Raw genomic sequence first — 23,695 nt, forward strand, 5'->3', positions numbered from 1 at the left:
GATATTTTTTGACCCCATTCACCCATTTTGTAACTGGAAATATACCTTTATATTTGTACTTTAAAAAAATATTTTATTCATTTATTTTAAAAAGGGAGAGAGAAGGCATGGGAGAGAGGGAGAGAGCACACAAGTAGAAGAGGCAGAGGAGGGAGAGGCAGAAGCAGATTCCCCACTGAGCAGGGAGCCTGACATGGGCCTTGATCCCAGGATCCCAAGATCATGACCTGAGCTGAAGGCAGACATAACCGAGTCACCTGAGCACCCTTTATTTGTACCTTTTGACTGCCTTCACCCATTTGCTCAACCCCTTACCCCAGGTAACCACCAATCTGTTCTCTTTATCTATGATCTTAGATTTTGTTTAATTTCAGATTTTACATATAAGCAAGACCATATGGTATTTATCTTTTTCTGTCTGACTTATTTCATTTAGCATAATGCCTTCAAGATCCAGACATGTTGTTGCAGATGGCAGAAGTTCCTTTATTTTTAGACTAAATGATAGTCCTGTGTGTGTGTGTGTGTGTGTGTGTGTGTGTGTATCACATTTTCTTTGGTGGCTTTAGTATTTTCCACAGTGGCTTCACCAATTCACATAGCTACCAATAGTGCACTAAGGTTCCCCTTTTCTCCACATCCTCACTAACACTTGGTATCTCCTCTTGACAATAATAGCCATTCTAATTAACAAGTATGAGGCAATAACTCATTGTGATTTTGATTTGCATTTCCCTGATGACTAGAGATGCTGAATACTTTTTCATGTACCTGTTGGCCATTTCTATATCTCCTTTGGGAAATGTGACTTCTCATGTCCTCTACTTATTTTAAATCAGATTGTTTTTTGCTGCTGAGTCGTGTGAGTCCCTTATATACTTTGTATATGAGCCTCATCAGACATATGGTTTACTAATTTTTTTCTTTCATTCCATGCCTTTAATTCTGCTGATTATTTCTTTTACTGAGCAGAAGCTTTTTTATGTAGTCCCCCTTATTTTGCTTTTGTTGTCATCCAAAAAAATCATTGCCATTATCAATGCCAAGAAACTCCTTCTTTGTGTATTCTTCTAGGATTTTTACAGTGTCAAGTTTTACATTTACATCTTTAGTCCATTTTGAGTTAATTTTGCAGAGCAGCATAAGATTTGGTCCCATTGCATTCTCCCAACACCATTTATTAGAGACTAACTTTTGCCCATTGAGTATTCTTGGCTTCCCTCTCAAAAATTCGACTATATATGTGTGGGTTTATTTCTGGGCTCTTGGTTCTATTTCATTGATTTGCATGACTGCTTTTATGCAATTACCATACTGTTGGTTTCTGTACCCTTGTAGCATGATTTAAAACTAGTGTGATGTCTCCAGCTTTGTTTTTCTTTCTCAAGACTGCCTTCGATTTAGGGTCTTTTGTGGTTTCATATAACCTTGTATTGTCTTTTCTATATTGTTAAAAATGCCATTAAATCTTTGATAGGGCTTAAATTTTGAGACGGATTGCTTTGAACCTACAGATAGCTTTAGATAGTATAATATAGTTTAGCAATATTACTTCTTCCAATAAATGAATATGGGATATCTTTCCATGTATTTGTGTCTTCTTCAATTTATATAATCAATGTAATTTTATATAGTTTTCAGTATACAGATCTTTAACCTTCCTGGTTAAATTTGTCCTAAGTATTTTATTGTCTCTGAGGCTATTGTAAATGGTACTGTCTTATTATTCTTTCAGATGTTCCTTGTGAGTGTATAGACACACGACTGATTTTTGTACGTTGATCTTGTATCCTGTAGCTTCACTGATTTTGATTAGTTCTCACAGTTAGTGGTCTTTAGAGTTTTCTGTATAATAACATCGTGTAATTTGCAAAGGAAGACAATCTTACTTCTTCCTTTCCTATTTAGATGCCTGTTATTTCTTTTTCTTGTCTGATTATGCTGGCTAGGACTTACAGTACTATGTTGAATAAAAATGATTAATGTGGGTACACTTGCCTTCTTCCTAATCTTAGAGGAATAGGTTTCAACTTTTTACCATTGAGTGTTGTGTTAGCTGTGTGTTTGTCACATATGGCTTTTATAGGTTTGTCACATATGGCTTCTATACCCATTTATTTTAAAGGGTTTTTACCATGAACTGTTGAACTCTGTCAAATTATATTTCTGCATCTATTGAGGTCATCATGTAGTTTTTTTTCCTTTCATTCTATTCATGTGGTATATTTGCATTTATTGATTTGTGTATGTTGAATCAACTTTGCATCTGAGGGATAAATCCACTTGATTGTGGTGTGTGATCCTTTTACTGTGCTGTTGAATTTGATTTACTAGCATTTTCTCAAAATTAATGCATCTACATTCAGGGATATTGGCCTGCAGTTTATTTTATTTTTGTGTTCTTTTATGGTTTGGTATCAGGATAATCTGGCCCTGTAAAATAATTTTGGGAATGTTCCTTCCCCTTCAACTTTTTTGGAAGAGTTTGAGAAGGATTAGCCTTAATTCTTAAATGTCCATAGAATTTAACACTGAAACCATCCAATCCTGGGCTTTTCTTCGTTGGTAGATTTTAGATTACCAATTCAACTAATTCAGTCTCCTTACTAATAATTATTCTGTTTAGATTTTCTATTTCTTCATGATTCAGTCTAGGTAGGTAACAAGTTTCTAGGAATTTATTCATTTGTTTTTGGTTATCCAATTTCCTGGCTTATAACCATTCTTAGTTTTCTTCTATGATCCTTTGTATTTCCATGAATTCCAGTGTAGTGTCCCCTCCTTGTTTATATATTATTTTAGTCTTCTCTCTTCTTCTCTTGATTAATCTAACTAAAATCTGTCAATATTATATGTGTTTTTTTAAAGCTCTTAATTTCATTTGTTTTTTCTATTGTCTTTTTAGTATCTATTTTTATTTATTTTGCTCTAAACTATTATTTCCTCCTTTCTGTTCATTTTGGATTTAGTGTGTTCTTCTTTTGTGGTTCTTTGAGGTGTAATGATAGATTATTTATCTGAGATTTTAAAATATTTTATCTATTTATTTGAGAGTGATAGAAAGAGCACATGAGCAAAATGAGGGGCAGAGGAATAAGCAGACTTCCCACTGAGTGGGGAGCCCAACATGGGACCCAACCCCAGGACCCCGGGATCATGACATGAGCCAAAGGCAGATGCTTAACCAACTGAACCACTTAAGTGCCCCTGAGATTTCTTTTTTATTAATGTATATACTTATAATTACAGACATACATTTTAGAACTGCTTTTGCTGCACACCTTAAGTTGTTCAGTGTGTTTCCATTTTTATTTGCCTTGATTTTCTCTTTTGATTTATTTTTAATTTTATTTAATTTCAATTTCCATGTATCTGTGAATGTTCCAACTTTCTTCCTGTTATTGATTTCTAGTTTTGTACCATTGTGGTTGGAAAAGATACTTGATATAATTTCTATTTTCTTGAATTTGTTAAGATGTGTTTTGTGACCTAGTATATAATCTATCCTAAAATGGTCTATGTGCCCTTGGGAAGAATGTGTATTCTGTTGCCGTTGGATGGAATATTCTACATTTAACTGTTAGGTCCACTTGGTCTATAGTGTTGCTCAAATCCACTTTTTCCTTATTGATTCTCTTTCTGGATAATACTATCCATTGTTGAAAGTGGGGCATTAAATTCCCTATTATTGTATTGTTATTTCTTCTTTTAGTTCTGTTAGTATTTGCTTTATACATTTAGGAGTTGTGATGTTGGGTGCATAAGTATTTACAATTTTTATATCTTCTTGATACATTTACAGCTTTATTATTATATAATGATCCCCTTTGTCTTTTGTGAGCATGTTCAGCTTACATTCTATTTTAGCTAAGTATAGCTACGCCTGATTTCTTTTGTTTATCATTTGTTTAGAATGATTTTCCAGGGATCCCTGGGTGGCGCAGTGGTTTAGCGCCTGCCTTTGGCCCAGGGCGCGATCCTGGAGACCCAGGATCAAATCTCACGTCGGGCTCCCGGTGCATGGAGCCTGCTTCTCCCCCTGCCTGTGTCTCTGCCTCTCTCTCTCTCTCTCTCTCTCTGTGTGACCATCATAAATAAATAAAAATTAAAAAAAAAAAAGAATGATTTTCCATCTCTGTACTTTCAGCTTATCTGTGTCCTTAATGCTAAAATGAATCTTTTACAAGCAGCATATTGTTGAATCTTATTTTTTATTCTTAAACCCTTCTGTCTTTTGCTTGGAGGATTTTATTTATTTATTTATTTATATCAATTTAAATTTAAATTAATTATTAATTGTTAAGGCTTACTACTGCTATTTGTTAGTTGTTCTCTGACTGTAAATCCTTTCTTCCATTTTCCATCTCTTGGCTGTCTTCTTTTGCAATTTGATGACTTTTGGCGATGGTATGCTCTCATTCCTTTATTATAATCTTCTGTATATTTACTAATGGGTTTTCTTTTGTGGCTTCCATGGAGTTTAGATGAAATATCTAGCAGTTATCTTATTTTAAGTTAGTAACAACTTTGATAGCATAGAAAACTTTATACTTTTACTTCTCTTCCCCTCACATTTTAGGTTAGTGATGTTATAATTTAATATCAAATGTCAAATTATTATAGTGATATTTATTTTTCATACATTTGTTTTTTAACTTTTAAACTAGAGCTGGGGATCCCTGGGTGGCGCAGCGGTTTGGCGCCTGCCTTTGGCCCAGGGCGCGATTCTGGAGACCCGGGATCGAATCCCACATCGGGCTCCCGGTGCATGGAGCCTGCTTCTCCCTCTGCCTGTGTCTCTGCCTCTCTCTCTCTCTCTGTGACTATCATAAATAAATATTTAAAAAAAAAATAAACTAGAGCTGTAAGTGATTTATGCACTGCCAATACAATGTTAGAGAATCTGACTTTGACTATATATTTACCTTTATTGATGAATTTTACACATTCATATGTTTTTATTTTTTTAAATATTTAAAAAGAGTTTTATTTACTTGAGAGAGAGAGAGCAAGAAATGAGGGAAGGAAAGGGCAGAGGGAAAGGGAGGAACAGACTTTCCACTAAGCAGGAAGCCCAATGCAGGGCTTGATCACAGGACCCTGAGATCATGACCTGAGCCAAAGGCAAATACTTAACCAAGTGAGCCACCCAGGCACCCCAATGTTCTCATGTTTTTAAGTGTTAATTAGCATCTTTTCATTTCAGATTGTAGAACACCCTCTAGCATTCCTTGTTAGGAGGTTTAATGGTAATGAACTCTCTGGGGTTTTGTTTGGGAGCTTTTATCTCTCCTTCATTTCTGAAGGATAGCTCTGTTGAGTATAGCATTCCTGGTTAACAGGTTATTTACCTGCAATATTTTTAACATATCACCCCAATCTCTCTTGGCCTACAAAGTTTCTGCTGAGAAGTCCACTGATAATAGGGAGGCCCAATAAGACTAAGTCTTTTCTCTTTCTGGTTTCAAAATCTCTTTTGTCTATGGTTTTTGACATTTTAATTATAATGTATTTCAGTGTAACCCTTTTGAGGTTCAACTTATATGAGGTCTTTTGAGCCTTGTGAATCTTGATATTCATTTTTCTCCCCACATTTAGGGAATTTCCGTCCATTGTGTTTTTTTTTAAGAGTTATTTATTCACGAGAGACACACAGAGAGGCAGAGACATAGGCAAAGGGAGAAGCAGGCTTCTCACAGGGAGCCCAATGTGGGACTCGATCCCAAATCCTGGGATCAGGCCCTGAGCCAAAGGCAGATCCTCAACCGCTAAGACACCCAGGCATCCCCTGTCCATTGTTTTTGTGTTTTTTTTTTAATTTTTATTTATTTATGATAGTCACCCAGAGAGAGAGAGAGAGAGAGGCAGAGACATAGGCAGAGGGAGAAGCAGGCTCCATGCAGCGAGCCTGACGTGGGATTCGACCCCGGGTCTCCAGGATTGTGCCCTGGGCCAAAGGCAGGTGCCAAACCGCTGCGCCACCCAGGGATCCCATTGTTTTTTAAGTAGACCTTTGTACCTTTATCTTTTTTCTTCTCCTTCCAAGCTTTCCATAATGTCTATATTGTTCCTGTGTTGGTGTCTCATAAGTCCTGCAGGCTTTTTTCACTCTTTTCCATACTTTTTTTTGGGTGGGGCTTGTCCAATTAGATAATTTCAAACAACTTGTCTCTAGTTCATGGATTCTTTCTTCTGATTCATCAAGTCTGCTATTGATGCTCTCTATTGACTATTTCAGACATTGCATTCTCCAGCTCTAAGATTTCTGCCTTTTTTTTTTTTAACGGTTTCTATGTCCTTGTTGAACCTTTCATTTTGTTCATGCATTATTTTCCTAATTTAATTTAGCTGCCTGTGTGTTCTTGTAGTTTGCTGAACTACTTTAAGAAGATCATTCTAAACTATGTATCAGGTCATAGATCTCCATTTCTTTAGAGTCAGATATTGGAGCTTTATTAGTTTCTTCTGGTGGTATCATTTTACCTAACTCCTTGCTGTCCTTGCATCCTTTTGTTTATATCCATGCATTTTAGTAAGCAGTTCACTCTTCCAGACTTCTTACATTTGTTTGGGCAGGGAAAGACCTTCCTCAGTTGTGTCAGCTTGAGGTATTAGATGGATCAACTGATGGCATCCATGGGCAGGTGAGGTTTGTTATGGGGTCTTTTCTGGGTGAGATCATTGCCTATAATCTAAAGTAGTGGTGGTATGTTTGGGGGGGGGGTGCCAGTGTTTAAGCTCCGTGGTAGGGTGGGCCTATGGGCTGGGCTCTGTCCTTAAGTAGGCTCATTGTGTGAGCTCTATAGTTTGGCATGGCTCCTAGCTGTATGGAGTCAGGTAGGGCTACTAGTTGAGATTCTCTGCCCAGTGGGAAGCCTGATGTGGGGCTTGGCCCCAGTACGCTGGGATCATGACCTGAGCTGAAAGCAGCCACATAACCAACTGAGCCACCCAGGCACCCCTCCTGTATATATTTTTCAATCACAACATCCTTCCTTGCCCTCTCATGTACCAATAATGGCATTTTTCTTTCTTCACTTCTGGTTCTTTTACTTTTTATTTATTTTTCTTCTTGTTTATTTTTTCTTATTTCAGTGGCTGTAACATTCAGTATAATACTGAATACAACGGTGAGACTAAGCATCCTAGCATCATTCCTAAACTCATTTAGAAGTCTATCCTCTTTTTGCATTTCTGGTAGTATATGTTTTTAACCAGGGGAAAGAGTATAAACTTCCAAATGACATCATGCTACTTAATTTAGTAACATTCATTAGTAACTAAGTCAGTTTGCTTTGCATTAACAGAGTTTACTATTTAGAAATTGGTGCCAGCAGTTGTTTAAGAGATTCTATTGACAGTCCCAAAGGCCAGTTTACAAAATGCTCATAGATAAAATGTACCACCACAGAGACTATCATTTTTTCTTTTGTCAATAATCTTTGTCAAACCGATCCATTCTTACTAGAATGGCATTGGCAATTATATAACAGGCATTGGGGATGTTAAAATTATCTGGTTTCTTTTGGTAATGATATCTGGCTCTACCAAAATAATAATAGTATAATGAACCAGCCATTTTCTCTTGAAACAAATGTAGTTGTTAGTTTCTGATTAATTTAGGTTATGATGAGTCCAAAATCACATTATTCAATGCTGGAAGCTGAGGATTTAGTGTAAACCTTTTGCCAAAGAATCTAGTTTGCATGCATAGATATTTGCCTTAAAAAATCATTTGGATCTTTGGCCAAAAAAAGTCAATTTGGCCATTATAGCATTATTTGGGATATAGCCCTCTCCATGACTCACAAAGTATGTTTTTGTTCTAGACTAAATTTAAAAATAGATTTCTTCTTGGTTCCTTATGCCCAAATGTGAATTGAAAATGGAATATGGGGGCAGCTGGATGGCTCAGTCAGTTAAGCGTCTGATTTCAGCTCACATAATGATCTCAGGACCCTGGGATCAAGACCCATGGTGAGTTCTGTGCTCATCGGGGAGTCTGCTCGTCCCTCTGCTCCTCCCTCTGCTTGTGCTCGTGTGGTCTCTCTCTTGCTCAAAATAATAAATAAAATCTTTTTTTTTCAAAATGGGACATGGACTTAAAGCATACGAGTTTAAAGTATAAAACATCTGGAAAAGAATCCAGATGATCTTAGATTAAGAATATTTTTCTTAAATGGGACATAAAAAACACAAAAGATAAAAGAAAAAATGGTAAACTCAGTCTTTTTTAAATTTAAATTCAAGTCAGTTAACATATAGTATAGTATTGTTTCAGGAATAGAATTTAGTGATTCATCACTTACATATGACACCCAGTGTTCATCTCAACAAGTGCCCTCCTTAATGTCCATCACCTATTTAGCCTATACCTTCACCCACCTCCTCTCCAGCAAGCCTGTTTTTTTTTCCCTATATTTAACAGTATCTTATGGTTTGCTTTCCTGTTTTTATCTTATTTTATTTTCCTTCCCTTCCTATGTTTATCTGTTTTATTTCTCAAATTCCACAAGAGTGAAATCATATGATATTTGCTTTTCTCTGAATTACTTATTTAATATAGCATAATACTAATTCTGTCCATATTGTTGCAAATGGCAGGATTTTATTCTTTTTGATGTCTGAGTTATTACTCAGACACTATATACTATATACTATACACTATACACTATACACTATATTCATATAGTATACACTATACACTATAATGTATACCACTTCTTCATCCATTCATCAGTTGATGGACCTTTGGGCTTTTCCATGCTTTTTAAAAAGGTATCTAAAGTAATTGATACTATCTGCTCATTAATTACAGTTAGTATAATGTTATAAATGTAATGGACCGGTATGATGTTTTGTGAAATGTCAAAATGATCAAGGTCTTCTCAGACCATATTGTGGCAGAAAGAAGAACTAATATAGCTCTGAGACAAAAATATGAAGGTATACTGTTGAGCTTACTAAATTTAAAGGAAAGGCTTCTATGGTCCTTACAACTTGAAATGTAGAGGAGGCATTAACTAGGTCAATACCTCATACCAAGTGGCAAGGGCAATGTTCATTCAATCCATTAAAGTTACTACAACTGGAATAGCAACTGCAACTGAAAGCCACTGCTTGATTAAGCTAACGATAGACCATCGTCATTTTCCAAGATCCATTTCATTTCTGTACAGGCAAAACTGGTGAATTAAAATGGTGGTTCTGGTAGGGATCACCATACTTGATGCTTGCAAGTCACTGGTGGTATCATTAATTTCTGATCACTCTATAGATTTGGAATTGTTTCTCATTTACTAGACTGGTAAGACAGTCCCTTACCAGGGACTGGTATCAGGGACTGATATTCCAGGGATTTCTACTTAGTCCTTCCTACTATAATGGTTCTTACCTCATGGATCACAGAGACAGCAGAGGGATTCTTTTAATTGTTATGTCTGTCTACTACAATCATACATATAATAATTAAGGAAATAACCAAAGAGTAGATCCATAGGCCAACCAGGTGAATGTGAGCCAGATTTGAGCCAATATACCAATCACCACATGTGAATTGTAAACACGTTCTTTGTTACTGTCGGGCCACAGTGGCACTTTTGGTCTGCAGGCATTAAAGTGATTTCATACTCAGTATTTCCTAATCCCTGAAATGTTGATATGCTTTTTCCTGTGAAGAATCACTTTAGCAAGTGGCCACAGTCCCTTGGGGGGGCTGGAGGACACTAAATGAAATATACTTATGTGGCAATACTGTAAACGTCCTTCCACAGGGGGATCAACCACTCCTTAAATCTAGGCCTGTGAATTAACTTAGGTTTAGAAAATGAATTAAGAGGATATGACTCTACACTGTGGAAGCTCAAGTCAGATGTTTTGCTACCTGTATCCCTTTCTATTTTAAAACTGTCACATAAATCAAGTAGTACTCTATTAAGCTGTCTACTCTCTGTAGTTCAACACCCTTAGAATTCCGATTTCTGCTAATACATATCTTGCAAATCTTTTTTTTTTTTTTAAATAGAGAGTCAGGGGGAGGAGAGGGAGACAGAGAATCTGTGTAGGCTCCATGCCCTGATGTGGGGTTCTACCTCACAACCTTGAGATAATAACCTGAACTGAAATCAAGAGTCAGAGGATAAACTTACTGAGCTACCCAGGTGCTCCAAATCTTTTGATGTTTAAGTTATTTCCTCCTGGGATTTGACTATCATAAATAATGCTGTTATAAATATAGGTGTACACGTATCTTTTTAAATTCATGTTCTTGTTTTCTTTGGATAGATAATTAGTAGTGGAATTTCTGGATAATATAAGAGCTCTATTTTTAATTCTCAAGGAACGTTCATACTGTTTTCCATAATGGCTGCACCAATATATATTCCCACCAAGAATGTACAGGGGTTTCCTTTTTCTACATCTTCACCAACACTAGTTATTTCTTACTCTTTTGGTAATAGACATTATGAGGTGATATCTCATTTTGATTTCCTTAATAATTAATGATATTGGGCATTTTTTCATGTGCCTGTTGGCCATCTGTATTTTCTTTAAAAAAATGGCTATTAAAAAAAGAAAAAATGCGTATTTAGATCCTCTGCCCATTTTTAAAATCAGATTGTTTTTGTTGAATTAGTTTAGCTCTTTTTATATTTTGAATATTAACTCTTTATCAGATATATGATTTGCAAATACTTTCTCATGTATAGCAAGTTGTCTTTTTTTATGGTTTCCTTCACTTTTCAGAAGTTTTTTAGGTTGGTCCCATTTGTTTATTTTTGCTTTTATTGCCAATGACTTTGGAAGCACATCCAAAAAATTATCATCAAGATTGATGTCAAGCTTACCACTTATGTTTCCTTCCAGCAGTTCAGGTCATAAATTCAAGTCTTTAATCCAGTTTGAATTTTGTTTGTGGTGTAAAATAGTGGTCCAGTTTTTCTTTTGCAGATGGCTGTCCAGTTTTCACACCATTTATTGAAGAGACTATCTTTTCCCTACTGTATATTCTTGCTTCCTTCATTGTAATTAATTAACCATAAATGTATGTGTTTGGAGGGGTATTTCTCAGCCCTTTCTTCTGTTCTGTAAATGTATGTGTCTGTTTTTATGCCAATACCATGCGATTTTGATTACTGTAGTTTTGTCATGTAGTGTGAAATCAAGGACCATGATGCCTTTAGCTTTGTTTTTCTTTCTCAAAATTACTTCAACTACTCAAGGTCTCTGGAGGTTCCACACAAATTTTAGGATTATTCTAATTTTGTGAAGAACGTCATTGGAATTCTGATAGAAATTACATTGAATCTGTATACTGCTTTGGGTAATATGGACATTTTAACAATATTATTTCTTCCAGTTCATGAGCATAGAATATTTTACCATTTCTTTGTGTCTTCTTCAATTTCTTTCATTAAAGTCTTATAGTTTTCACTGTTTAGGTCTTTCACCTCCTTAGTTAAATTTATTCCTGGTTATTTTATTCTATTTGATATAATTATAAATGGGATTATTTTGTTAATTTCTCTTTTTGATAGCTTGTTTTTAGTGTATAAAAAGGCAACAGATTTTTTTGTGTATTGATTTTGTACCTAGCAACTATATGTAATTTCTTTATTACTTCTAAGAGTTTTTGATGAAGTCCTTTGGGTTTTTGATAGATAAAATTATGTCATCCACAAATAATGACAAGTTTTATTTCTTTCTTTTCAATTTGGATGCTTTTTATTTCTTTTTCCTGCTGAATTGCTCTGGCTAGGACTTCCAATACTATGTTGAATAAAAGAGGCAAGAGTGGAAATTCTTATTTTGTACTTGATCTTAAAGGAAAAGCTTTCAGCTTTTTGACATTTAGTATGATAGTAGCTGTGGGATTATCATATATCGCCTTTATAGTATTGAGATACATTCCATATATCCCTATTTTGTTGAGTTTCTAACAGATATGGAAATTGCATTTTGTTCAATGAATTTCTGCATCTAAGATGATCATATGATTTTTATCCTTCATGTTGATTTGTGAATATTGAACCATCCTTGCATCCCAGGAATAAATTTCACTTGATCATAATGTATGATCCTTTTAATGTATTGCTAAATTTAGTTTGCTTGTATTTTGTTGAGGATATTTATATCTGTGTTCATCAGGGATACTGACCTGTAGTTTTCTTTTCTTGTGGCATCTTTTTCTGGTTTTGGTATCTAGGTAATACCTCATAAAATGAATTTGGAAGCATTCCCTCCTCTTCCGTTTCATAGAAGAATTTGAGAAGGAAAGATACTACATCTTCTTTGAATATTTGGTAGAATTTACCAGCGAAGCTGTTTGGTCCTGGACTTTTTTATTGGACTGTTATTTGAGTTGAGTTAAAAGGCTTGTGTTTGTTTCTTTCATTCTGTAAGCACTCTGGTTCACTCAGAAGCCATCCCACAGCAGAGTCCTTATAGTCATTATTGCCATATTGTTCCAGTGAACTAGCCACCAGGGATACTAAGGAATATGCCCAATTGATCTTGCAGGTTATATCTTGATTACAGTATGCCATGGATGTTTACCATGAATTATTAGCCTCCCATTTCCCTCAAGTCCAAGAATCAAACCTATTCCATAGTCCCCTTATTTGGTAGTCTATCTCCTATGATCACTATCAGAAATAAATCTAGAACAGTAAAGTTCAATTAGGGGACAGAGGAGTAGTTAGAAGATAAGGGATAGAGAACTCTAAAAAAATAGTCTATGGCTAAGGGAAAGTCCTAAAGAAAGGAAAAAGCATGGAAGCAAGATTTCCTCCCCAAAGCTGAGATCAAGACCTTGTGGTAAAGTACAGACCACTGGATGGTGAAATAATTTGTTGGACTGCCTTGGGCTAGAGCTTATCCCAAACCAGCTGGTTGATCTAAGCAAGCAGGAAGCAATGGGCCAGGATTATCAATCAGAAAGTCTACAACTAAGGTGATTCTAGCAATAAAATTTGCTGGAAAGTGAATGCTACTGTGTAGACCTCATTCGTGCCCCCTGCTAGTTGTATTACTGAAACAAGAAGAGAAGAAGCTCACTGGAACCAGAGAAGCCTCATTTTTCTGTTATATCCTTCCAGCTCCCTCTACTGACAAAGCTTATCATTGTGCCACCTGACAAAAGTGTTTGTGGTGTGCAGCTCCAGCAACACAAATTAGATTAATAAAAGTTCTATTTAGCAATAAAAAGCAACAAGCTGATGGTACATTCAAAAAATGGATCAGGGCAGCCCTGGTGACACAGCGGTTTAGCGCGGCCCAGGGTGTGATCCTGGAGACCCCGGATCGAGTCCCGCGTCGGGCTTCCTGCATGGATCCCGCCTCTCCCTCTGCCTGTGTCTCTGCCAGTCTCTCTCTCTCTCTCTCTCTCTGAATGAAAAAATAAATAAATCTTTTAAAAAAGAAATAAATGGATCAATCACAAAAAGATTATACTGAATAAAATATCCAGACAAGAGAGCCTATAAATTGTTTCCATTTTTATAAAATTCTAGAAAAAGCAAAATGATAGTGATTGATGACATATTAGTACTTGGCTGGGGCCTAGCTGGAGGCAGAAATTGATTGCAAAGGGGTTTTTGCAACCTTTTGAAGGTGATGAAAATGTCCTAAAATTTGACAATGGTAGTGTCACAACTGCATACAGTTTCTAAAATTTATCAAATAATACTCTTAAATAGATCTTACTACATATACATTATACCTCAGTAAAGCTATAAAAAAATAACATCTAGTGCTTTTTGTTTTCTCAGTTGTCTTATTTAAACTCTCCAGTCTCATTAGCTTCACTCTTAAAAATTTTCCATGGGACATCAACAAGATGGCTGAATAAGACACCCCTTGCTCATATTAAAACAATTTTAAAAACAATTTTGCATCCATTCACAGTAAAGTGCCTTTAGATCTACGTAGGAGATTGCAAAACTCTGGTACAGGTCTACAATTTAGGAGAACCGCTTTTTAAAATATTTTTATTTATTTATTTATTTATGAGAGGCAGAGACATAGGTAGAGGGAGAAGAAGGCTCCCTGTGGGGAGCCTGATACAGAACTCAATCATGGACCCCAGGATCATGACATGAGCCAAAAGCAGATGCTCAACTGCTGAGCAACCCAGGTGCCCCTAGGAGAACTGTTTTGAGAAAGCAATCTTATACCTAGGCTTTCTAACTGTGGTCCCCGCCACAGACCCAGAAATAGCTCTATACCTTTGAGGACTTGACTAAAGTTTTATTTAACTTTAGTTCTGTTGCCAGCACCATATACCCAAGGGACCCAGCAGCCATCACAGTTACCTACACATCAGTAATAGGCACATAGACCTCTGTTCCTGCTGTGGACCCTGAAGGGTTCCATGAAATATCTCCAGCTCCTCTCAGCTGTTATCCAGAAGCCCTTGGCGATAAGCTCACTAGACTTGGTATGACTATAGATCCTGAGAGGACCCTATAACTGAATTCTAGCCCACTCCCTGTTATAGTCCATGAACATTTCTATTGGCAGAGTATCCCAAAAGGAGACACTCTTGTCTATACCATCAGAGATCTTGAAAGGGCCATAAATATATTTCTGTAACAGTCTTCCAGAAGTCCTGAGAGTCTACAGTTTCACTGGGAGAAACTCCTGGCCACACCCCTAGAGATCCTAAAAGTACCCCATACTTGTTTTTGACCCCACAGCTATAATCCATAAGCAATTCTGTTAGCACAAGGGACAAGATAGGAGATACTTGCACCTGTGCCCACAAAGATCCTAAAGGGACCTTACTCAGCTTTAGGCCTCATAGTTGCAGTCTACCAGCAGAATTGCTGGCCCAAAGAACTAGCAGGAGACACTACTGTCTGGACCTCCAGAGATCATAAAACAGCCCTAGACTCAGTTCCAGTCCTTCCTAGCTACGGTCTGTGACCAGTCCTCACAACACAAGGCCCTATACCTAGCTCTAGCCTCCTTGGCCATGGTCAGAGAGCAGTCCAGTCTTCTTAGAAACTGTCAGGAGACATGCCCATCCATGCAGATCTCAATCTTGGCTGCAGAACATGTAACAACTCTGTGGCTTAGTCATTTCTAGCCCCTCTTAGCCATGGTCCAGGGACTCACCTATCCTGACAGGATCCCTGGCAGGAGTCCTCCTGAGGATGTAGTGGGATCTACACATGTCCACATACCTGGTAATAGGCCCACTGCCTGAGGACCTAATTGTAGACCTTGAAGCAGATGGCTGTCCCGGCACCACTCCCCTGAACAAGGTAGAGAGGCAGTCTTATTCACCCAGGTACCAGACAGGATCCACAACCACCTGAATGCCTGGTAACAAGACTGCCAATCATAGTCTCCACTCTAGACCCAGCCACAGCTTCACAACTGGCTACAAACCAGCACAACTGCAATTCTGTGGGTAATCCTATTGACCTGTAGAACTAACAAGGAAATGAAACTTCTACCAGTCAAAATAGTAAAGACTGGAAGAGGTGTTTTCTCCCTCAAATCAACAGACCCTAATGCAAGGTTATACAGAGCATAAAGAATCATGAATATATAACACTGCCAAAGGAAACTAATTAAGCAAGTAATTGACCCCAAAGAAATGGAGCTCTATAGTTTGCCTGACAAGGAATTCAAAATAATTATCTTAAAGAAACTCAAAGAAATCCAACAGAACAGATAACTAAATGAAACGAGGAAACAATGCACAAACAAAATTAGAAGTTTAATAGAAAAATAGAAGCCATAGGGGCCCCTGGGTGGCTCAGTCAGTTAAGTGTCTGACTTTGGCTCAGGTCATCAGTTCAGAGTCTTGGGATTGAGCCCTGCATCAGGTTCCCCACTCAGTGGGGATTCCACTTATCCCTCTCCTCCCACACCCCCTCCCCCAACTTGTGCTTTCTCTCTCTATCTCTCAGATGAATAAATAAAATCTTTTTTTTTAAGGAAAAAACAGAAAACATGAAAAATAATCAAACAAATCCTGGAGATGCAGAATACAATGACAGAAGTGAAGTGACAAAGACAGAAGTGAAAAATTCAATTAAGAGTTTTAACAACAGAGTTGATCATTCAGAAAAAAAGAATCAACACAATCAAAGACAGATTATGTGAAACAAGCCAGTTAGGGGAATAAAAAGAATAAAAAAGATTGAAAAAAGTCTGTGTTAATTACAGTATATCAGGAAGTAAATGAAAACTCACTTCAAGAGGGGGCACTTGATGGGATGAGCACTGGGTGTTATTCTATATGTTGGCAAATTGAACACCAATAAAAAGTAAATTTATAAAAAAAGAAAAAGAAAACTCACTTCACTGGAGTTCCAGAAGAGAGAAAAAAGGGGCTGAAAGCTTATTAAAGAAATAATAGCTGAAAACTTTCCAAATCTTGAAAGGTTTCTATTTCTATATCTAGGCACAAGAAACTCAAGGACCCTAAGCAAGATCAGCCCAAAGAAGATTATTCTAAGATACATTATAATCACAATGTGAAAGTAATAGACAAAAAGAGAATTTTGAAAGCAGCAAGAGCAAAATGATTTGTGATCTACCAGGAAGACCCCATAAGGCTATAGGCAAATTTCTCTGCAGAACCTTTATACACCAGGAGGAGGTATAATGATATATATAGTCAAAATACTGAAAGAAAAAAAACTCTGCCTACTAAGAATGCCATAAATAGTAAAATTACCCTTCAGAACTGAAGAAGAAATAAAGACATTCTCAGACAAACAAAAGCTAAGGGGTTTCATCACCACTAGACTTGCCTTACAAGAAATGCTAAAAGGAATTGTTCAGGAGGAAATGAAAGGACACCAAGCAATAACATGAAAATATATAGAAGTATAAAACTCACCTATAAAAGTAAATGTGTAGCCAAATTTTGAATACCTTAATGCTATCATGATGATGTGTAAATCATTTTTTATTTCTAGTATAGAAGTGAGAAAATAATAATATTAAAAATAACTATAGCCATAGTAATTTGTTAACGGATGCACTACATAAAAAGATGTAAGGTATGACATTAATAGCATAAAATGTGGGAACAGAAGAACTAAAAGTGTAGTCTCATATGCATTTGAAGGTAAATTTTATCATCTTAAAATAGACTGTTAGATCTATAAAATTTTATTTAGTCCTCATGGTAACAGCAATTAAAAAACCTATAGTAGATACATAAAAGATAGAAAGGAATTAAAGCATACCTCTAAAAAAAAAATAAGTCACCAAGGAAGACAGCAAGAGAGAAAGAATAGAACAAAGGCACTAACCCCCCCCCAAAAAAAAGATTAACAAAAGGGCAATATTAAGTCCTTACTTATCAATAATTACTTTAATGTAAATGGACTAAATTCTACAATCAAAAGACAGGGCTACTAAATTATTTAAAAAATAAAAACAAGATCCAACAATATGCTACCTATAAAAAATTCATGTCAGCTTTAAAAACACACATAGATTCATACAAATGACAATCAAAGTGGCTAGTGATAACAGATAGAACAGAATTTCAGTCAAAATCAGTCACAAAAGGTAAATAAGGTCAAGGTCACTATATAGTGATAAAGGGGTCAATTCTTTAAGAGGATACAATTGTAAATACATATCCACCCAACATTGGAGCACAAGAATATCTAAAACAAATATTAACAGAAATGAAGGAAGAAACAGATAGCCATTATAAAATAGAAGGGAGCTTCAATACCTCACATTCAGCACTTCATACATCATCCAATATATTGATAACCAATAAGTAAACATCAGACCTGAATACCACAACAGACAATATGGATGTAAGAGGCATATACAGGACATTCCATTTGCTAGCACCAGGATATACCTGCTTCTCAAGCACACATGGAATATTCTATAGGATAGATCATATGTTGGGTCACAAAGTAAGCCTTAGCAATTTTAAGAAGAGTAGAATCATAAAAAAAGAATATTAAAATCACATTGAGTAAGTTTTCCAACCACAATGGTAAAAAATTAAAAATTAGTAACATTAATAAAACTGAAAAACCACAAATATGTGGAAATGAAACAATACACTCTTGAACAACCAATGGGTCAAAGTAGCAATCAGAGTTTCTTTAGACAACAAAAATATAACATGCCAAAACTTATAGGATAATGCAAAAACAATTATAAAATGGAAGTTTATACATTACTTTATACATTAAAAAAGAAATATCTCAAATCAACTACCCAACATTAAATCTCAAAGAATTAGGAAAAGAAGAAAAACCAGTTCTAAAGTTAGGAAAAAGAAGGAAATAATAAAGATTACAGTGGAAATAAATGAGACTAGAAAGGCAATAGAAAAGATCAATAAACCTAAGAGTTTGTTTTTTGAACGATAAACAAAATAACAAAACTATTAGCTCTGTTAACCAAGAAAAAGAGAGACAACTTAAAGTTATAAATGAAAGAGGAGACATTATAACTAACACCACAAATATACAAAGGATCATAAGAGGCTATGAAGAACAATTATAAGACAGCAAATTGGATAATATAAACAAATGGATAAATTCCTAGAAACATACAACCTAACAAGGTTGAATCATTAAGAATCAGAAAATGTAAAAGACCAATAACAAGTAGGAGATCAAATCGGTAATCAAAAACTTCCCAACAAAGAAAAACTCAAGAATAGGTGGTTTCACTGATGAATTCTACCAAACATTTAATGAAGAATTAATGTCAGCTCTCAAACTCTTCCAAAAAAAGGAAAGAATATCAAACTCATTTTTTAAGGCCATAATTACCTTGATAGCAAAATCAGATAATAATCCTCAAAGAAAAGAAAACTATAAGACAATATCCCTGATGAATATATATGTGAAAATACACAGGAAAATTCTAGCAAACTGAATTCAACAATACATTAAAAGGATCATGCATCATGATCAAGTGGGATTCATCCCTTGGATATAAGAATGATCCAAAGACATAAATCAATAAATGTGATATATCACATTAATAGAATGAAAGACAAAGATCAGCTGATCATTCAACAGATGCAGAAAAAGCATTTGACAAAACTCAACATCCTTAGATGATAACAACTCTCAACACTTTGAATATAGAAAGTAATATATCTCAACATAATAAAGGCCATCTGTGATAGGCTCACAGCTAACATCATATACAAGAATGAAGAGTGAGAATTGGTCCTCAAAAATCAGGAACACAAAAGTGCCATTATAACCACTTCTATTCAATACAGTACTAGAAATCCTTGCCAAAGTAATTAAGTTAAAAAACATAAATAAAAGGCATTTAAATAGGAAAGGAGGAAGTCCTTGTTTGCAGATAACATAATCTTATATGTAGAAAACTTCAAGAACTCCATCAAAACAGAAGTAATCAATAAATTAAATAAAGTTTCAGGATAACAAAAATTAACAGACAAATATCATTTGCATTTCTATTCGCTAACAACCAAGTATCTGAAACAGAAAGAAAATAATACCACTTACAACCGAATTGAAAAACAATAATACTTAGGAATAAATTGAACCAAAGAGGTGAAAAATCTGTACGCTGAAAACTATAAGACATTGATGAAAGAAATTGGAAAATATGCAAATAAAACAACATCTCACTTTCATGGATTGGAAGAATTAATATTGTTAATATGTCCATACTAAACTCAAAGTCATGTATAGATACAATGCGAATCTTATAAAAACTCCAGTGACATTTTTCATAAAAAGAAAAAAAATCCTAAAATTTGTATGGAACCACAAAAGAATTCAAAAGTGAAAGTAATCTTAAGAAAGAAGAATAAAATTGGAAGCATCAGACTTCCTGATTTCAAACTAAAAATCTATAGTAATCTAAACAGTATGGAACTGGCATAAAAACAGATACAAAGGTCAATGAAACAGAATTGAGAGCCCAGATATAAAACCACACATAAACAGTCAATTAATATTTGAAAAGGGAGCCAAGAATACTCAATAGTGGGAAAGATGGTTTTTCAATGAATAATGCTGGTAAAACTGGATATTCCCATGCAAAAGAATGAAATTCAATCCCTACCTTACACAACTCACAAAAATTGACTCAAAATGGATTAAAGACTTAAATGTAAGACCTGAAGCTATAAAATTCCTAGAAAAAAATGTTTTAAAATGTAGATAAAAAGGAATCAAAGCATACCTCTACAAAAAATAAGTCACAAAGGAAGACAGCAAGAAAGGAAGAAAAGAACGAAGGCACTAAAAAAGGTGATTTTAGCCTGTGACATTTTGGATATGATGCCAAAAGCACAAGCACCAAAAGCAAAAATAAACAAGCGAGACTACTTCAAACTAAAAAGCTTCTGCACAGCAAAAGAAACAATCAGCTAAATGAAAAGGGGAACTATGGAACAGAAGAAAAATATTTGCAAGCCATATATCTGAAAAGGAGTTAATATCCAAAAAACATAATAAGGAACTCCCATAATTTAATAGCAAAAAACTATTAATAATACTCTGATTAAAAGTGGGCTGAGGTCCTGAAAACATACACATGGCCAAGTCCATGAAAAGATGCTCACCGTGATGAATCATCAGGAAAAAGCAAATTGAAACCACAATGAGATATTCACCTGACACCTGTCAGAATGATTATTATCAAGGCATAGGAAACAAGTATAGGTGAGGATGTGGAAAATAGTAAACGTTCGTCAGTGAAAATATAAATTGGTATAGACACAATGGAAGACAGTATAAAGATTTCTCAAAAAAATTAAAAATAGAAGTACCTTATGATCCAGCAATCTCATATAATTCATTTTTTTAATATTTAAGTCAGTCTGAGCTGCTCTATATACATTTGTGTAAGTGATTTTACTCTCTCAATTGGCAGCTCCATAAGGGCAGGATTATTTCTTATTTACCTATGATGCTTCCTTCCCGATCCTACCCCAACTAGGGCTACTCTTTACTCAATGCTGACTCAATGACTTATTTATTATAATAATCACTATAAATGTTGAATTTAATTTAATTGAAATTTCTGCAACCAATTTAATAAGCATTCTTTGAGGGCCTATATTATTAGAATTATAAGAGATGTGTAGTGTGGAATGGCAAAAAAAATTAATCCACCTGAGAATAAATAAGATTTTCATATAAAGAACAGATGAACAAACATGTAAGGGAAGCACGGTTAAGAACTCTTTGCGTTATAAAGATAATGAGCATTTTGTAGATCAGAAAGTTGAAGGTGTCTTCATGGAGGGAATCAGACCTCCTAGAAAGACATAATAAGACTTGTATAGAGGAATAGGTCAAAGAGGGCATTTTTAGACAATAAGTTGATTCTGAATAAACATTCTAAGTAGGATGTAGCTCTAGTGCATCAATGAATTGAAAAATAATGGGAAAGTCTCCAGATTCTTAGAGGTGAATGGTAGAAAATAAAACCATAGGTGATATAAATCCAGTTATGGAGTCATTGGAATACTGAGATAAAGGACAAAAATTTGGTTTGGGGAATAATGAAGAGCTAAAAACATTTCCAGCCCATAAGAGCATATGTACAAGAGAAAAAGATGGCTCTGAAACACCAATTAAAAAGTTCTCTTATGCTGTATAAGTGAAATGAAACAACACAATGTCAGAGTTGCTTCAGAGGATCAATCTACAGGATTTGGTCACTTTCATCAAAGGGAATGAATAAGACTGCAACTCTTGTTGATCATATCACATTTGCCTCTTTTCCACAAATCTTAATCTTTCTCCCAATCTTCGTTTAACTCCCATTTCTTCTACTATGTGATCAACATGAATTTTTTCCCCTTCATTATTGTTTTCAACTAAAGAAGATTAAAGAGAGAGAGTGCAAAAAATTTACAACATGATACTTAAGCTGACTTTAGTGATGGCCATTTGATTCAACTTCAGAATCCCAAAGGATATCCATCTTTAATTAATACCTTTGGTTTACCTATGTTTGGGGAACCATATCTCTCTGGTTAAGAGTCTTTGCAGAAATACCCTGATGTCACTGCCAAGGAAATCCCTTTAGAATAAATGGAAAATGTTAACTTTGCCCTAAGGCTAAAATAATTATTGTCACTGACCTACTGGTAGAGTGTTCTAGATGTTCATAATTTATTCCCAAATGTTTTAAAGAACAAGATTTTTATTCTTAATTTCTCTAATAACAAATATCACATGGCCAATCAGCTACTATAAAATGTCAGTGAACTCAAAATATGAGAACTGATTTGTAATTTATTTAGAATATTAAAATGCAGAAATACACATTTCCCTGAAACACTTCAGCATTTTAATTGGTGGTGCATTTTACCTACTTCATAACTTTTTGGTTTGTCTCTAAATTGAGGACACTATGGAAAGCCATAATGAGACACAGTATACTGGATCATTCTGACTTATTCTTTCAAAAGTACCACTGTGTTATCAATAAATATACAGGTAAGGCTATAAATAACTCCGTAATAAAATTCTGGGGGATAGAATAAAATGGATTTCTAATTCAGCTGAATAATTTACATTTTAAATTAGGGGAGAGAAAATGAATTTTCATTATTACTTTGATTCAGTATCTTCTATATAAAATAGTGATTTTTTGAAAACTAACCCAGATTCCACATGTTTATTTTTACTGTTTTTCCAAAACCCTGTAATTCTGGGTTTTGGAAAAAAAATTTGGAAAAAATTGAAAGATTTTTATAATGTTATAGACCTAAAACATAAAAGGCAAACTTATTTTATTCATTTGATTATAACCCTCTAGTGATAAAATTCCAGAAAACCTTACCATACGATGTGAGTAAATTAAAAAATAGTGTATTAAATTCAGTGTAGAGAAGGATAAGAAATAGAAAAAAAGCTAACCAAAATGTGTTTCCAAAACAATATACTTTGAAGAACTTAAGCTCTTCTACAAAATTGTCTCTCTGAAAAATGGCAAGGCCAAAGACTTTTAGCAATTTTTGGAAGAAAAGAAAAGTAATTTTAGCATCCTTTAAAACCCATATTTTGGGGCAGCCCAGTGGCTCAGCAGGTTTAGCACCTGCCTTCGGCCCGGGGTGTGATCCTGGAGACCTAGGATCGAGTCCCACATCAGGCTCCCTGCATGGGGCCTGCTTCTTCCTCTGCCTGTGTCTCGCCCACCCCTCCCCTCTCTCTCTCTCTCTCTCTCTCTCTGTCTCTCATGAATAAATAAATAAAATCTTAAAAAATAACCATATTTCTTGCAATATTATGGCTGGTAACTTATAACAAATATAAATTTACAGATCATTGAATTTTAATAAATCTGTGGCGGATTAGGAGTAAATCATGTTTATAAACACAAATAATCATATAATAGATGTAGAATCTTCACGGGACTTACAAAAATGAGAACATTAGTTTCTACAGAAAAGAATACAATCTAGGTATTTATCATGAGGAAGAAAAACATTTTGAATGGAGACTTCGTAGCCAAATCTCATAATGTTAGACATACATGTAGGTCACTTAAAACTAGAAAGTATTAGGATAAATGAATAATTAAAATAACTTATTGGGAGAATGTGGCATGTCTTGATAGGAGTAGAATCTAGAATATATTGAAATAAATATAAAAACAGCATCAAAATTAATTTACTAAGAACATTTTTAAACGTTCTATATTTTTACACAGTCTTAAAGGATGAATGGGTATTAAAATGTCCCTT

The sequence above is a fragment of the Canis lupus genome, chromosome 33, assembly GCF_011100685.1.
Source record: "Canis lupus familiaris isolate Mischka breed German Shepherd chromosome 33, alternate assembly UU_Cfam_GSD_1.0, whole genome shotgun sequence".
In the NCBI taxonomy this organism is placed as follows: Eukaryota; Metazoa; Chordata; class Mammalia; order Carnivora; family Canidae; genus Canis; species Canis lupus.